Source organism: Vidua macroura, chromosome 6 (assembly GCF_024509145.1).
Source record: "Vidua macroura isolate BioBank_ID:100142 chromosome 6, ASM2450914v1, whole genome shotgun sequence".
In the NCBI taxonomy this organism is placed as follows: Eukaryota; Metazoa; Chordata; class Aves; order Passeriformes; family Viduidae; genus Vidua; species Vidua macroura.
Window position 1 is genome coordinate 14445765 of NC_071576.1, and position 19095 is coordinate 14464859.

The window sequence follows — 19095 nt, forward strand, 5'->3', positions numbered from 1 at the left end:
AGAGAGCTCGATTGTACAAGTAAGGATGAAAAGCTCCTGCCCTCCTATGCTGACAGATTTCTGATAGGTTCAGTCATGGAACCTATGATCTCTCTATGCATCTAAATTTTAGATGTTCCTCAAAGCCTCTGGAATTACTGAGGGAGAGAAGGACTCCAGATGATAAGTTCCAAAAATATATGGTTTAAATGTGGGTTGACAATTAGGCAGTTATCTTACATTCTTTGTAAAGTATTACACCTTTTGGATCATGGTTTGTCCCTCCATCTTTCCCCTTCCTCCACTGCTCAGCTTTTCTGCACCCTATTTCACGTCTCTTGTTTCTTCCCCCTCCTTTTTTGACTGAGACTTCTTTGACCTTTTTGTCCGAGTTCAAACAAATTCTTCTACATACCATTTCATATTAAGTTATATATTATAAAGACAGAAACTACTCAGTAAACATCTAAGCAGGCATTGTGCATACATATGTGTGTGCATTAAATTAAAAAATTAGAAAGCTACAGCATTTGTAAATATCCTATACTGTGATAGGCACATCATACTATACAACCCACTGTTAAGAGAGCGATAGAAGGTCTGGTTTACTAAAGACAAATTCCATTTAACTTCCACATTCCTGCTTTAGATTTGAAAAGAAACTAACAGTAGATAAGCCTTATCATAATTTGTCTAATTTTCTGGAAATATAATACCTCAATATAAAAGTCCAGTTTTATTTAGATGAAGCCAGGGTATCTATACAAAAGAGCATGTCAGAACAATATATTACTGTGATTCAATGCAGAGAAAACCTGTGAAACTAGGAGAGGCATATCAAGATATATTTATCCATCAAAAGTTTTCCCCATAAAATCCACTGCTGAGTTGCCTTAGTGTGCTAGTATTTTCTATTTTCGACTCAAATTCAGTTTAGGGAGAAATATTGTTTCAGCTCATGTTCACAAATTGCCTGAGCCAAGAACTAGAAATTCAGTGACTGACATCTACGTCAACATTCAGAAAAGGGCTTTCAAAAGAATTAGATTTTCTTTTGGAAACAAATTTGATTTAGAAAAAGTTATAGGACAGGAAAGCCATTTAATCTAAATTAAAGGACAGTAATTATTTTGAGAAAAAAAAAAAAGTGTAGTTTTCAAAACACTGTACCACCATGCTAGAAGTTCACTGAGCCTTTCATCACTTTGTCACTTATTCTATTAATGTGTACATTTTACCATTCCTTTTCCACCAAAATCTGAGAACAACATTTTTCACACTCGTGTACGAAGCTGGTTTCTCTACCATCCCTTGGATGGAAGGGAACAGCAAAGATTCCAACAGCAAAGATACCAAAACTCGTTTTGGTATGCATGGGAATAACAGAAAGCAAGAGTGAGGATTATGACTGAGAAATAGTTCTGGGAACAGGAGACATACTGAGTATTCAGCAAATGAGCAAGCATCCTATTACACCCTCCTGGTTGTCTACACCAGGTCTCTGCACGAACCTTCTCACATAGTAAGAAAATCATACTTTCCTCCATTCCTGTCTAAACAGCAGAATTGTCTTTCTCTACCTTGCTTTTAAAATGGTTCTTAAAGGAAAGTATTACCTCAGGAAAGGTACCAAGCTCTGGAAATTTCTGTTCCCAAGATGACAGTTTTATATATTTACAAACAACTTAAAAGCAGAGGGCTGTTCTTTGCAACTGTAACCATAGGAACAGAGACCAGCACCTGCATTAATAGAGGACTGGGATTCCACTCTGTATAAATTACCTCAGCCAAAAAATGCTTACCTACTGAGGCTGTGCAATTAAATAAACATTATTCCAGTATCTCTTTACATCAGTGATGAGGAGCAGTCTCTTATTGTCATGGACAGAACTACAGCCTCACAAACTTGTGGTTGTTAAAGCCCCCAGATTTGTTTAGCTTAACAGAGAAGCCACCTCCCAGCTATCTTCCCATTTTGTTTTCACTTGTCTTTTTTGATGCTCTTCATCTTTTACAGCCATATTCTTCACACTCCCATTTTCTGCACCTCTTCTGCTTCTCTGCAAGTCATTCTGAGGAGAAACCAACCTTAGGGCCACTGATTGTGGGGAGGGGTCTTTTAAGGTGAGTTCCCTACTCAGAATTGCTGCTGTTCATGTGCACTGTCCTCTGTTAGAAAACAAAGAATGATGCAGTGTCCTATGTCCTGGCATGTATCCCCTATACTTTAGGGTTTTCCATTTCTACTACTGGTGGAGACACCAGACTGCCAGTTTTCATCCCTAACAGTGAAATGGCACCACATACCCTAAAGCTAAGGGCTCTCTTAGTGAAAAATATGCACTATGTGGTATCTGCAGCACACATAACAACACTTTGTTCACTAGAAAAAGTGTTTATTTTGGATTAATCTTTTGAATGGAGGATGCATGTGAAAATAAATAAGCCCCACTGGCTTCTTTCAGAGATAAATTTTCTTGTGCTTCATAATAATAAAGATGTAACTGCATTTTTGAATGCATCTGACAAACACAGATAGAGTGATAGTAAAACTGACATGCTGAAGTAGCAGTGACATGCTAAACTTGACATCTTATTCTCGCTAATGCATCAGGACACCAGAACCAATCATTCATAAAATCTCCTTTGAGATTCATGGAGATCAGGTTGAAGCAAGAGTCAATGGTTGTTGTTTTACATCTATTGGAATGTAAAGCCAAGAAAAAAAAAAAAAAGGTATGCAAGTACAAAGAATCTACTAAGAAAATTGTGTTGCAGTGTTAGGCCAACAAAAGCAAAAAACAATTTAAAATATCATTCATACAATCCTATGTTCAAATAATCAGAACATTCACAAAACATTCATCTTTTGAACTATTTTTCATGTAGCCTAATATAATTTCCAGTTATTGGTCATGAAATCATTAGCTGATGTAACTCCTTGTATTTTACATTTTATCTTAGTTTTTACTGCTGGAAAGTTAGAGAGGGGTAGATAAATGCTGCTAAACAGCATCTACTTTCTCAAATAAAAAAAGTTCAGTCTTCAGTACCAAGGCTCTGTCTGATCACCTTGCTGCAATTATATTAATTTACTCCAGGACTTTCTTTTGACGTGAACAGACTACTTCCACCCAGGACAAAACTGGAACATAATTTGGAGACTGTTTCACTCCAGGGACTGGTTGCTTCAGGCAGGAGGAGCAGAACTGTGCCCACCCTGGGATCCCTCCATTCTAAAGAGTCATTCAGTCATTTCCCACCAGGCTTTGAATCCCCTGTACTTTCCTGCCACCTCCAAGGGCAGGCAACATACACTTTGATCTTAAAACTACAGGAACATGCCTCTGGCACACTGTGGCACTCCTTGGAGTATTTGAGGAACTGCAGAAAAATTACCTCCAACACCCTTCTTTCCATCTTCCCTCAAAAAAAAAAATTTGGAACAACAAGAAACATAAAGAAAACTGCTGTGGAAGGAACTGCAGCTATTCATAGTGAACATACAGCGTCAGGTGCCATTCACCCCCACCACCTCCTCTCTAGCTGTCAAATATGCTTGTGAAAAGATATTTTGAAGTGTGTGTATATATTACTGGGAACAGCAGGAGGATGCAGACTGTGCATTATGGTTGCACAGTGCTCAGAAAAACAGAGGCTCAGTGCTCCCATGATTTCTGAAATCTGTTCATAAACCCATTCTTGAAGTCTCACAACAGCAACCACAGACCCACTGCACAGCAGATGCCCATTCCTCTCTGTATCAGAGGCAAATTCTTCTCCCCATATTGAACACATGGCACACCTATAAAAGCTTTTCTTCCACACACAAGCTTCAGACTTTGTGCTTTTGCAGTGGCTTTTAATAGGTCTTTATGAAAAGGTGGTTTTTTAGGACTATTTTTTCTTTTATGAGAAATGGTAATTTTCTAGTTACCATTGGTTACCTTCTATTCTTGTGATATGACAATTCTGGAAACGGATGGTTATGATTACTCCCTAGTGTCTCCCACAAACTCTTGATCCAGATTTAATATAGATTCATAGAATGTTATGGGTTGGAAAGGACCTTAAAGATCATCTAGACCCAACCTCCCCTGTCATAAGCAGGCAGACCTCCCACTAGACCAGGTTGTTCAAGGATTTATCCAATTTGGCCTTGAATACCACCAGGATTGGGGCATCCAAAACCTCCCTGTGCAAGCTGTCCTAGAGCCTCACCACCTGCTTGGTAAAGAATTTCTTCCTAATATCTAATCTAAACATCCTCTCTTTCAGTTTGTACCCATTGCTCTTTGTCCTATCACTACAGTTCCTGACAAAGAACCCCTCTTTGGCTTCCCTGTAGGCCCCCTTCTGGTACTGGAAGGTTGCTGTGAGTTTTCCATGCAACCTTCTCTTCTCCAGGCTGACCAGCCCCAATTTTCTCAGTCTCCCTTTGGAGGGGAGGTGCTCCAGTCCTCTTATCAACTTCATGGCATCCTCTGGACTTGCTCCAACAGTTCCGTGTCCTTCTTATATTGGGGACACCAGAACTGAACACAGCACTCCAGGTGGGGTCTCACAAGAGCAGGGTAGAGGGGAGAAGTCCCCTCCCTCGACCTGCTGCCCACACTCCTTTGGCTGCAACCCAGGGCACATTTGGCTTTCTGGGCTGTGAGCACATTTGCCACTCAACTCATGTTGAGTTTTTCATCAACCACCACCCCCAAGTCTTTCTCCTCAGGGCTGCTCTCAGTCACTTCTCTGCCCAGCCTGTGGGTGTCCCTGCATTTGCCACAACCCAGCCACAGGACCTTGCACTTCAAGAGGTTTGCATAGACCCACCTGTCCAGCCTGTCCAGGTCCTTCTGGATGGCATCCCGTCCCCCCAGTGTGTCAGCTGCACCACACAGCTTGGTGTTGTCACCACATTTGCTGAGGGTTCACTTGATCCCGCTGTCCCCTGTCACCAACAAAGATGTTGAATAGCACTGGCCCCAGTACCAGCCCCTGAGGGACACCACTCATCACTGGTCTTCACAATGACCCATTGGCCACAGCTCTTTGTGTGTGACCATCCAGCCAGTTCTTTATCTACTGAGAAATCCATCCACCAAATCCATGTGTCTCCAATTTAGAGACAAGGACATCATGCGGAACAGTGTCAAATACTTCGCATATGAAAGACCACATGCAAGGGCAAACAAATTAAAAAAAAAAAAAAGCAATTCTGTCTTTATGTTCAACTGCTTGTATAGCTAGAGGAAAATTACGAGAAAAAGACTAGACCAAAAAGATCTCCAGACCTGACACCATTCTGTTCTTTGGACATACTGATCTAACTCATATTAAGCAAACTAAAGTAATAGGGAATGACCCCAGTGGGACAGCGTGATCAGATCAGTAGCAAGAATTTGAGTTTTTCTTAAATTACTATATTTATTACATTGGTTGTCTCATCTCTCTCCAAGCTAATGATGCAAATGCATTGCAGTTCAATGCAACACAGGGACTATCCCAATTGGAAAGGCCTCATTTAAAATACGCTGGCTAAGATCTTGTAGCCCTTGGTTGCATTGGGAATGCACAGCTTCAAATTAGCTCCAAAAATGCTATACAAGAAAACCAGAGTCATCATGTTTACTACACTTTGCAGAGGCTTGGAGTGACTTTGTGCTTGCTGTTGCATTTCAAAGCATACTTTGTGGTTTTAAGTCCTGTTTCCTGAACTGACTTTCAGGTATTTTCCATGCTGTTGGCAAGCTCAAGGATATGAGAATTAAGAGATATTTATTATCTTATGAAACATCTAACTTTACCTCAGGCTTTTACAGAAAGAAGATGAGAGCTGAGTTCCTACTTTTCCAAAGGCTGCCAACAATTTGTTTCATATTTCTGAATTGACTTTTAAAAGACAGTCCTTGAAAGTAATATTCTATTTTCCTTGAAATCTCAGCAAAAGTTCATAAGAGCAGCAATAACAAAAGAAATGACTGAGCAGGATACTGCTTGATGTCTTAACTCCCTGCATCACAACCAAATTTTTAATAAGTGCAAGTTTATTTTGGTATAGAAAGAAGCCACTGCCCTTGCTGATCAGGGTTGCAGACTGAGGATCAATGGTGATATACTTTACTGTTTGAAATTAAAGGCAGTGGCCACAAGTAATCACCTTACCACTTCCTAACCACTTAATGCATCAGCTAAACCTTGGTAACTGCCCATCTGAGTGTTTCTCATTTGCCTCAGATGCAAATAAAGTGCATTGTGAAGGATTAATTGCATTCTGCTTGTCACACGAGCTGGTATCTGACTTTGCACATTAATTGTGAATCAAATCACCACATCACCTTAACCCGCCACGTATCTTCTGACTGCATCAGGCCAGGGTGGGGACCGTGGTGGGTTCTGTAGCTCAGCTGATGCGGGGTAAATCATCAAGAAATGGCAACACAAAGTCATTTTTGTCAATACTTTTAGAGTCTATGAAGGCCCTGTCAGAATAATTTATTCCACATGGAACATTTCATATAATACTCAAGCTGTGTTTCAGCTCAAATTCTGCGAATGAAAATAGCTGTGTAAGAACCATTGCCAATACAATCCGCTCAAATTTCATGGACCAGGCTTAAAATAAATTAAAATATTGCCAAAAAGTTCTGAGTTTTCTTTTTTGCCTCCTGGATTTGTTTAGCTTTTGGGTTATCTTCTAAATCCTCCAAAAATGTTTTCACTTTTTTTCCCTCAAACCCTATGTACTGAAGTTATGCTCTTTAATGTAAGAACACTGAGATGCTTGAATTTTCATTCAAGAACAGTGATTAGCAAAAAGCTATTCATTATCAAGAGGCTTTAGGTGAAAGTGGAGAAACTATAAATGCAACAAACAAGGAAACGTTTAGTAGCGTGTAATTAATTCACCAATGTCATAGCAATACAAGGCAATAGAAATAGTAGCACTTTAGAGCAACCGCAGAGGACTAAAATGCACAACTAAGCATGACATTTTCTTGCCTGGGTTTAAGGGATTAAGAAAGTAAAAGCAAGGCTGGTTTTAAAAAGCTGAGATTCTAGTTCACAGAAAATCTCTGAAAAAACATTAAGTGAACATTATCAATTTGTATTTCCACAGAAATAGATGGCAAATCAGTGATAAAAGACAAACTTCAGTTACCCAAGGAGAAAAGACAGTCTCAGACTCTGGGACAGAACCTGAATTTACATCCATGAACATTCACAAAAGCCAGGTTTAGCATCATGAACTTGACTTCCCAGGCAAGAAGACACATAGGCAGGCTCTACCAGCATGATCTAACTAAGCAACTCTTTTCAGGCCCTTAGAAATCTTTTTCTTTCAGGAAGGAAGTCTTAAATTACACTTACAAGACAATTAATGACCATCAACTTCTGTGTGGCCTGAGATAACCCTGTTAAAAAACACCAGCTATTTAACATTGTTACTTTAATGGTGTCGCTGGTTATACGTCAGCATAATCGATATTCTGTCACTTTAACTTAATAAATAGTGTAAGTGATGCATTATTACTTTAATTCTTCTTCATTATGAAGGTTATTAAGGTTCACTGTAAGTTAGAGTAATTGGACATTTCAATTGAATGGCTAAGGGGTCTGGAAATAAATAGCTCTAGGATCTAGCACTGATGCTTACCTTTGAAATGTGCACCACATTTATATGCATAAAAATGGATTGGCTTTGTCAGGGGTGGAGAGGTGAAAAAATATGAAAATAAGATGGTGTTTAACTTTTTGGATTCTATTTCATTTAAGTTTGCAATCCATTCCATTTTTCACAGATAGCTCTGCACTGCAAGAACTAAGAATTGCAGAGATAAGGATCTGTCTCCCTTTGCACTGCAAGTAAAGATGACCTTGTCCTGTCCATACTTTGCCTGACCAAAAGCAGAGTGACCATGAGTGCCACACCCAAGACACCTCACTAATGCAGTTAAAACGAGCTGTGTTCAGAACTGATCACTTGTAACTCCACAACTTACCTACACTGCACTATGGTCTCAAATATTTACCATCCTCTGCAATATGTGGGAGACCAGATCGCTTGTGTGTTTGAAATTACATCCTCAAAAAAGCAGCAGTTTCTGGTGAGAGCAGAATGAGTTAGTGCTGCACAAACCTGACTGAGTGCCATGCATCAGTCCAGCCATAAGGACACCAGCTGCATATTGAAGCCAGCAGGTTTCCAAGACTAATTGTAACAACTTTTATGGCAAACCAGAATGAAACAGCAGTTGTAGTATGAGAGACTGTCAGGAACAGTATTCTTACTGAAAACTTTCATGCTTAATCCCATTTCAGTTGGAAAAGGAGATTTTACAGGTTGATTCTTATTTGAAGAGACAGCACTGCCATGGGGGATTTCAGTGGCAGCATTGAAGAAGTGGAAGACAGGAAACAATGAAAGAATCTGCTTGATTGAGAGATGAAAGACTTTCAAATTAATCATCTTTTGTTGCTAACATTGAACTGGAAGGACTTTCCTGGCTTCTGTGGGGAAGAAAGTGTCTTTTCACTGCCCTCTGATTTTTTAATGCCCCACTAGTCTTCCTAGACTGTAAGAAAGAACACAGAAGACAGCTTATGCAGCTAAAAGGCACTGGTCATTGTACTGAGAGAAGGCTGCCTCTCAAGATGATCTCAAAAAATGGTTTGGAACAAATAAATAATAGGGTTTGATCCCACAGGTAAGACTCTTTGTAAGTTACAATATTAAATGATCTATCTCCATCTATTGCTCTGTGACAAGACAATGAGGAAGTGGCACAACCATATTATCCAAGGATGAAGTGAGGCTGGATGGGATAAATTAGTCTATATCATAATGCTAATGAAGTCACTGATGAGTCAGGAATTAAGCTGAAGAAATGATTATTTTTTATTCTTCATGCTAAAGTAATTGGCATGTTAAATCACATATGCAGAGGAAATATTGCAGACAATGTTCACAGTCATAAATGTGGTTCTTGGTAACTAAACTGTCATAAATGTTACTTTTGTACATGACTGGACTCACAATTTTGCAAAATTTGAGTCAGGCCATCCAACAATCTTAGAACCATCATATAGTAAATAAGAAGAGTATATATTGTACAGTATTTCTGTACACTGCAAGATTAATATTCCTGGTGAAGTAATAGGAATCAGGAAGGTACCACACAATGGGGACAGCACACCTTAAGTGCAGGAGATGGGCTACATGTAGGATAACCAGATCTTCCCCTGAAGCTTGCTCATCATTGATACAAAAGGTTCCATTATTCTTTTATGTGCTTTTTACTATGATTGTTAATCCTTTACAGACTATAAATATAACTTTTAATCTGCATAGTTTATAGGTACACATCTACCTCTTTAAAACAAACTCTTTGCAAGGTCTTTCATCAACACGCACTTCATCTTCTGCAATTGTGAATTTGCATTAACACACACTAGCAAATACATTTTAAGACTGATTGACACCCGTTCTTAAGCCGTTTTTTAGACATGTCCCATAATACCTATTTTCTGACAGCCAAAAGAGCTTTCCCTACTCTACCCTCTCAGAAACTAATTCCCAAACACCTCTTGGTGCAAGTAGGGAGGTTGAGGAATACTCCAGCTTGGTTACAAATAACTTGAATCACATCCTTGTATCACAGGTCCCTGAGCTTGCAGAAGAGTATTTAGTCTAATTGATAAATGGCAGAAATAACTAGCTCTCTGTGGCAACGGCTTCCTTTCATGGGTGGATTTATTTGAAGTGCCTGAAACAGCCTAACTCAATCTGTGCTGAATGGCCAAGCAGATTGCAATAGCTTTCAATTCCCAATAGACATGGCTGAATCTGAAAACTGCTTCAACAGAAAAGATTTTCAAATATTTTTCAAATATCTTGGCTTAATATTCAGCTTCCATGGTCTAGGTCTCTGCAGCTATCATAGCTGGGGATAAAAAAGGAACATTCCTATTGCTGAGATGAAGAGATCTCTTTTTCCATCTGGGTTCTCTTGTCAAGGCTATCTCAGTACATCTCATTTTGTGACTTTATATGGGCAATGGACATTGGTGACAGATATTTTTTTCCAATGATGACTCTGTGTAACACTATATTTCAGGAAAACTATAGGGTGTGGCTTAAAAGGGATATCTGCAGTACTAGCACCAAATCACCTTCAGATAATCAAACAGACCTGGAAGTATGTGTGACTTTCTGAATATTTTGGTGCTTAATTTCTGCAAAAGTAGAAAGTAACTATTGGCCACACCCTGTCAACCTGCTAAGGAATTCAGAGAGGTTGAAATGCCTCTTCCAGCAATGCATGGAGCAATCACAGTCATACTAGTATCAGATTGCATAAAAACAAGAATATGTTAACATTGTGACAGTCTAAGTCAGCTCAAAAATTTATTCATTCTATTCTAGTCAGACTTGTTCCAAGGGCTTTTGAATACAAGGAGATGCTGCTACTTTTTGCTCCCCCAAGACAAAGCACACCAAGGGGCTATATAAGTAATTCATTTCATTCTAGAATTAACATCTCTCACTAAGCATTTTGGGAAGAATCCTACCACAAAAACTAGCACAACAGCAATAAGAATTGGTGGTTGACTTCAGCTTTTTGTAGTCTCATTGCTCTACTTACTGGGCCATCTTACATCTTCTGTATGCCACAGGAATATTGAGTGAGTGAAAAAAAAATTTCAAATTTCCAGGAACAGTGATTTACTATGTGCTTATATTATAGGATCTGAACCACTGAATTTAGGATAATATTAACCCTAGAGTTACATAAAGCTGGGGTTAGGGAGCTGCCCACTTGTAACAAGAAGGATGCAGCTGGAGGTATCCTCCCCAGTAAAGGTCTCTTGACTTGTTTGGATCATCCAGGAAAGGTTCTTCAAAATATTGTTTTTTACATTACTCTGCAGGCAATTGTAGAAGGAAAGAGGGACATAGAAGCTGTTAACTGTTTATGTCTAAACCAGACTAATACATCATAACTGTTAGGCGAGGAAAAAAAATCAGATGGTGGTCAAGAGAGTACATAACAGGACAGTAAAAATATTTCCATCTCTGAAATTATAGACCTACAAGAGCTTTAGCTTTAGTGTGGTGGCATTTTCCTCCAATATTTCTATAGCAAGTTGCAGATTTTCCCTGAAAACTACATTTGGAAGTTATACATATTTTTGGTTTATAGTTAATTTGCCTGGAATTTGTCTTACTTCATGCCTCAGAGAGGCTTTGGGAACAGTGGAATCGAAGCACAGACCCAAGCCCTCAGCAAGGACCAGGCCAGTGTAGGAGGGAGTGGTGAGCACTGGGAGAAGCATTCTCAGAAACACATTCTGCCTTATTTTTACAGTGTTTTAAATTTTCTGTTGATGAGGATTTGAAACCACTCTAGTTTTCCAGCATGCACATATAAGCACAACCCTGTGGTTCAAGATAAAATGCTTCAAACAGGACTTCATGTCATTTCCCGCTGAAGGGTAAAGGACCAGCAAAACCTTCCAGCATGAGTCAAGTCTGGTTTTATAAATGCAGCTAACAAAGGAGTGAATCCCCTCTGACAAGTGCGTGAGGTGTTTGTGCTAGACAAATTCAAGGTACAAAGCCGTGTGTTTAATTCTGACTGAAAGCAATTGAGAGGTACAAATTGTACCAGAGGAACTTCCTAAATTGAAGGGAACGCAGGAAAGAGACTCAAAAAAACAACACTAAAATGACCTCCACACAATGACACTTGAGAGATGACAAAAACTTAGCAATTTGGAAGGGGGAAAAGGAACAAGGCAGGCAGGAGGACAGGCAGAGAAGTAGTCTGGAAATTTCTAATGGATAACTTGGTTTTGAGAATGCAAAAGCCCTGCTGCCATGCCTTCTTGGATTATTTCCAGTGTTACAGATGAACCTACAGCTTTGTAAATACAAAAGCCAAGACTTTTTTTTTTTATTCCCTCTCTTCTTTTTAGTACAAAGGAAGACAGCAATCATGTCAGGAAAGATTTGGTGGCTTTAATTGAGCTGCGGTTGTATCCTTTTCTGTGTTTTCTATCATGTCAATTTTCCAAGTGGCCATCAAGTTTTTGTCAGTTGAAACAACCCAAGTATACAAGGGTGACATTTAGAATAGCTCCAGGATTTGCCTCCCTCCTGGCAGCACTATCAAGAAAGGGCTTTAAGCATGCTTAAGTTGACTTTAAATCAAGATGTCAGTTTTGAAATCAGGCTGTCTTTGGTGTTCTTGTCAATAATGGTGACTCTGACTTAAGCCCCATACACCTTCATGCATTAACCAGCCAGTATTTGAAGCTATGTTTCTCTAATATATATCACAGTCTTTTGTCCTTTATTCAGGATTTGGGACATTTACAGTTTGATATGGTGAAATTCTTTTCCCCTTCTCTTGTAATGGGAAAGCCAAGGGCATGCAGTGGTAGGACAATGGGAATAGCTTTATGATGAAAGAGGTTAGACTTAGATTTAGACTGGGTATTAGGAAGAAATTATTTAGATTGAGGGTGCTGAACAACCTGTCTGGAACAGGTTGCCCAGAGAAGTTGTGGATGCCCCATCCCTGCAATCTTTCAAGGCCAGGCTGCATGAGGCTCTGAGCAACTTGGTCTAGTGGAATGTGCCCCTGTGCGTGGCAGGAGAATCTGAATGAAATTATTTTTACAGTCCCTTCCAACCCAAGTCATTCTATCACTCTATGAAACATTTTTGAGCTTAAATTTTGTGGGGAAGGAGGGAGCACAGAGACAGGGGGAAGATGTTGCATCAGAACAAAGTCATAACAAAAAGTGAAGATATATGAGTCTTTGCATAACTGTGTTTATGTATCTTTGTGTCTATTTTGTGGCAGAGTTGAATGCAAAATGGCTTCCCATCAAACGCCTTTGGACATTTGATATGTCTATTGTGAGATGCTCACAATGTATAAAGGCCAAATAAAAATTACTGCAGGAGTTCTCTGTAGCAAATAGCTGCCAGCTGGACAGAGAACACAAAGGTTCAGGATTATTCCTCTTTCCTCTTTAATTAGTTCAGGGCTATTGCATTATAGAATCACCAAAGTAGTTTGTTATCACAGGAGTTTTGGGAGAAAGTCCAAAACACAACATTAAGATTTAGCTTTCTAGGTCATAGCGAAAGCCATGACCAGAACTCCCCTTTGGGGGTTCTGCTTCAGCCCATAAGGAATATAGCAGCACCTGTGAAACCTGGTTTCTGAGTTGCATTTCAGAAGTCAGACATATGAAGTCCTCAGCTATCTAACTGAGGATTTTGGCTTACATTAAACACTATGAAGAAATATTTCAAAGTTTCTCAGTTGTCATAAGCTGCCACTGAAGTCAATGAAACCAAGACAATTCAGCCTGAATACACAAACTGCATATTTGACTCATGTATAAGAGACAATTAACCCAGATTAAGGGAGAATAAAGGGGGACAACCAGTAGCTATTACAGAATCTCTCCCACGCGGAGACAGGAACAGCCTTTACAGGGGAGCTGCTCTAGAACAGCCATCACTCAGTACATTTATACTGCAGCAACTTCCACAGTTAATTGCATGGTACAGACAAACTCCTAAAGCAAGAAATTAGCAATCATTGTGAACAGAACTTGAACATTGTTTCTGTTCTTTATTGAAAACAATGAAGTAAGAATATTTGCTTTTCAACACACTTGTCTCATTCCAGAATACCCAGGAATATTTCAGAATATATGGAATCTTAGGTACAGACATGCACTCTGAAAAAAACTTTCTTAGAAAGCAAAGAATACCCCCCCAAAAAAGCATCAAGAGGTAAATTTCATAGAACTAAAATCTAATTATTGATTAGATTTATTCAAATCTATAAACACACTATTTTACACTCATTTGTAAGGAAGAGAAGCTTTAGTCTTTCCCTAGCAAAAGCAGGATATGAATAGGAAGAATCTGTAGTTAAATGGAAGCAATTGGGTAATAATATACAAGATAATACTTTTAAATAGCAAGCAGCATAGCTGTGACAAAAAAAAAAAAATCATCACAGCTTCATAGAAATTTTGGATGATGTCTCCAGTCACTTTACTTAGCAAATTCACATTAATGTCAGTTTTCTCATCACAATTGTTTATGGCAGCTTCTTCCAAAATGACCCCTCAGTATTCTACAGGAGTTCTTGTCTAAATATAATGCCAAATGTGCCCTGAAATAAGTAATGAGACCCAAAGTGACATTATTTTTAGGAAAATGCATTTTAAAAAATATTAGTTTTCCAGCATCCTAAGAGGAGAAAAGCTAAGGCAAAGGAATGAAAGATTAAACCATCAATTAACACCATGCAGCACAAGTCAGCACATCAGCCTGAATTGAGCCCTCCAATAGACTCAAGTGTATAATTAGCAGAGGGTTAAATTATCCCAGTTCTGTTCCTTGCTGCAGAGGGACCACAAAAAAAAAAAAAAAAAAAAAAAAAAGAGAGAGAGAGAGAAAATAAAGATTTGTTGAACAACTCTCAAAATTGGTGCTTGGAGATAGGCAGATTCAGAGTAATGATTGTAATGTAGTGCTCTATATACAGAAACAGTCTTAGGATGGAAATTTGTACCCAAGGCAGAGTCAAACTGAAGGATTTATTTTTTTTGTTGCTTTACTGTGTTCTTGTAATTTACTTCAAAACTTCAAGTTTTCTCTAATGAAGTTCAGTGGAGATGGGGGCTGGGTGAAATGGTGAATGGTTGAATCTCTGGGGAGGCAGGAATGCAGCTGATGCAAGCAAGGTTTTTACTCACCAACAAGTGTAAAGGAAATTCTTCTGTGTCTGTTGCTGCACAGAAAATTCACCTTTGTAATAGAACAAGGTTTGACAGTAAAGAGTAGCTTGTGCCAGGGTAGAGTTTGTGTTCTCCTTGCATCTATCACTCACATGGCAAATAGCACCACACACAATGATTTTTTTTTTTTTTTTTCCTGTGGTATAATACCATGGAACTTCACTAAACCAGCCCTACGTTCCACATTTAAAGGAAAATATGTTTCATTTTACTGAATTGAGGGTTTTTTTGGTGGTCAGCTACTTGTTTAAAACTCCACTAAGTAAACTGAAATTTTAGCAAGTATACAAATCTGAAAGTTGTCTCTGGCAGTGTGAGACAGCACAAAGTCTTCACTGAATCAGAGGCAAAAAGAAGAATACATAAAGTGGGCATTCACATTTCATAAATCTTTAAAAAGTGGCAGGCAAAGACCTCTAGAGATTGCTAAGCACACACAAAGATGGGATATAAACTGTCAATTATATTAAAACAAACAGAAGTTTGTTTACCTTGTATCTAAAGTTCTCCAGAGATGGAGCTTCTGCTGTACTCAGCCACCTACTTCGCCACCCTGCATTAGAAGGCAGTCAAACTTAGAAGGAACTTAAAAATCTCATTGTATCTCATCATCAAAACCCATTCATTTTTTTTTATCCTTCATACATAAAGCCTTTCTAAAGAAATCGTTAAAGCTCATTTCTGTTGTGAGGCAGTCCTCTGCCCACCTTCCAAAGAGAAGCCATCTCTCCTCACTATGAACTGATGTCCCACGTCCCATTCTCTCACGGGCAGGAGTTTGGCTTTTTTTGCTAACTGCAAGGCATCATGTGAGCTGGTGGCTCTTTTCCAAGTAATAATAATGCATTCTCTTTAGCCATTTAACAGACTTTCAAAGTGTCTGGTGTCCTTCTGAGCCATGTCAGGAACAGCAGAGTGAAAACTTTCCTGGCAGAATATAAAGCTGTGTGCTTTTCTGTTGTAAAGTACTGATCCTGCAAATGCCTCCACACTCTGCCTCACTACTGGGAAAAGTATATATATTGCTAATGTGCTTCATTTGGACCATGTGAGCAGCATTTTAGTAATCTCTTGCATGCATATGAGTCTTTTTAAGTGCATTAACTTGATTTATAATAAGCAATAACATAATAGGGATATGAGATTCTGAAGTTAAATCAAGGTTTCTTAATAAAGTAAATATTAACTCTGATCATAGACAGGGAGAACTGAAGCACAAGATATCTGAAATGACATAATCAATGCAAGCACTAGAAAAATGTGCAACTCTCCAGACTCCTGTTTGCACATCTCCCCGGTGTGGCGTCTGCCCTTTTAAATTAAGAAAATAAGTATTTTAAAATATTGGATTAAGGATTCCTAGCATGCATTTTCATGAGATAAGAGAAAAATTTGGACTTTAAATTTCAAATGTGCTTAAAAAATAGCTGAAGTGCTTTCATAGTCTTGGGGGGGGGGGGGGGGAAGAGTTCTAAAACATCCATTTTCATTAGTTGAGATCCATTTTGACTGGAAATTAAATATAGCACTATTATTTGTTTCTTAAGGATTTTTGTATGACCCTTCAAAATGCAAAAAGCTCCAAGATGAAGCTATCATTTAATCTTATGATTGTACAGCTGGGACAAAAATATCGGTGTACTCCCACATAGAGTAAGAAAAAACATAGCACAGAATTATGTATGGCTGGGTAAACAGAAGTTATATTAGTTCTCCAAAGCAGTAAAAAAATCCCAAGAACAAACACAAAAGCAAAGCAGTGCAGTCCTTAGGGCATAATTGTATTTACTGGTTCCCACTGGAAGGTGCTGCATCCCCTCCCCTGCTCCTGCCTGAGGGGCTTGCAAGGCTGACCCGTGCAAAAGGATGCCATGCAGGCTTCTGCACACCTCGAGGTGAATGATCTCCCTCCAGAGCAGACAGACAGCAAGCAGCATTCCTGCTAAACTAGTCCCAAAAGGGGCCAACTGGACATCAACCACTTCTTACTCCTCCCCTAATCCCTGTTTATCATAAGCCAGAAATATCTGAATTGAAATCTTGGTTAGTGTGAGATGAAGTGACCAATGCAGAACGGGATTGTTAGGAGAGAAACAAGCTGATGTTTCAGAGGACAGCTCAAATGAGTCAAAGCAGCATGACAAATTAATTCATTCAGAACCAGAACACAGAGCAGAAGCCATTGCCAGAGAAGGGAGAAATAGTTAAAGGATGCTTACAAAAAATGCTTGGCTATGATATAATGTTTTGGAAAATGTTACTGCCCCAGGGGAATTATGAAACTGGACTGTCACAGGACCAGTTGACACTCAAGTCAGAGAAACCTAGAAAAAAATTAATGAAGACCTTGGTTGCAATTAATGGCAGAGGACAGTCTGATGGAGAGGAACTCAACTGAAAAAATGGAGCATTAGGACTGATCATTTAACTCAAAAATATTGAAAAAAAACCCAAAACAAAACCAAACATTTTCACTGTGCAAAAATAAAACTTCATTCAAAACTGAGATCATCTAGAAAACCAGATTGCTTCAGACCCACATAGTGGCAAACAGCAAAATATGTTGGGGACCTTTCTCAAGAAACAGACAAAATCCCTGCCCAGGGACAGTTTACCTGGCAACACCAAAAGGTATGTAAAAGACAGTTACTACAAGAAACAGAAAATCTGCCAAATGCCTCCTGCCAGAACATGTGCCAGGGCTGGGGCAGACACATGCAGACCAGTGCAACTATAATGGTGTAAAGCAAATCAAGGCTCCAGGAGCTGGGGAAGGAGCAGACGACCAGTGCTGGCCACAGGTGCTATGGTCTAAAATGGATGGTGAATGAAAGCTGCTTTTGCTTTCTGCAAGATTAGATTCTGTAAATCTCAGGGGGATGCTAATGAGGATCTAGTTTATGCAAATCCCAAAAAACAAATTCCTTGTTCAAATCCCAACCCAGGATCCTTGTTGAAGGTGGAACTGCCACAGAGGCTCTTTGGGCTGTTGTCTGTCTGCAAACAACAATGTAAAGAAAGCTGGTTTGACCAAAAACCTTGGTTATATCCAAAGCTGTTCCCATCAGGAATGCAAAGGCCAGAAACACTTTGCTCCTTATACAGCCTGATTTGGGAAGGAACTTTGTAAATTCTAGATGTTAATGAGCATTAAAGGCAGGATATGGTTATCTGTTTTCACAGATTTGCAGCAGCGAGTCTCTAGTGATATATGAAATGAGAAATTCCCACCTCATGCACAGGGAGAATTATACAGAAATTTCTATTCAGTCAGTGGTGTGACACACTCAGGCTAGCTTCACACCTACTGTTGAACTCATAGAAATGTAGAGACACACAAATACATTGGGCCCAGACGTCTCTGAAAGTTTTAGAAAAAAGTCATTAGAAGACTTTAAAAATAAATATGAATTTTAAACCAAGCCTTATATTCTTAACCTTAACCTATAACCTTAACATCCATGTGGCCCTGTCAAACCATTTTGGTTTTTCTGTTCTAGGATATCCATACTGCCTTTAAAAGCTCAAGAAAGACATTGGGTCAGGGTAGATTTTGAGAAAAAAATATATATATATAAGATGGCAAGTTACTTAAAAAAGAAAATTGGTGTTAGAATGAGCAAGGATGTTAGAATGTTTCAACTTCATGTTGGAAATAAATTATTATCACTTGATGCTACTGTATTTTCTCCAGACTCCATGGTTTTTATTAATGAGAAAGCAGTGGCAGATTGAACTCTGATGTCTGGCTGCTGCATTGGAGCCCAAAAGCCACACATTGTGAGGGCACAGCAAACCTTCCTCCACAGGCTGGTTCCAAGCACACAGGAAGCCACATGGGAGCTACTAGCTAATTCCTGGCCGAGGTTTTCATACAGTTTTAATTCTTTTGATGAAACCTTGAAATAAAGGCAACTCTGTGAGGGCATTAGAAGACTTTCTCTAGGATATGTCACACTACGACAAATCATTTATCCTCCAACTCTTTGTACATTACTCATATTTGCCCTACAAACAGATATGTTGGCTCTTCTACCCTTGAGAGTCTGAGTCTCAATTTTCAGTTAATTGTAATCCTTTACATCAGTACAAAGTGGGTGAAAAAAAAAAAAATTAGAATAACTGTTTCCCTTGGCCTGCATTTTTCACTATTAGCAATTAGCCCATACCTGACACTACTGTTTTTTACTCAGGCTACCTGGTCTTAATTTTTCCTCTTCTTATATCTGTATCATGTACCAGAAAGACATTTGTTTGTAATGACAGTCCTTTGTCATGTCTATATTT

At 39.0% G+C, this 19095-nt stretch overlaps 1 protein-coding gene across 4 annotated transcripts in view; it reads right to left on the minus strand.

Annotated features, from left to right (window-relative positions):
* The window catches only part of LOC128808808 (protein TUNAR), a 160219-nt gene that overhangs the window by 85261 nt on the left and 55863 nt on the right, over positions 1-19095 (minus strand). Inside the window, exon 1 of one of the 4 annotated variants that reach the window (XM_053980367.1) lies at positions 15300-15315. The exons of the other annotated variants lie outside the window; for them this stretch is intronic. The gene's annotated coding sequence lies outside the window, so the exon portion shown is untranslated. Of the gene's footprint in view, positions 1-15299; positions 15316-19095 lie in introns of those variants that run through there. 4 annotated transcript variants of the gene reach the window in all.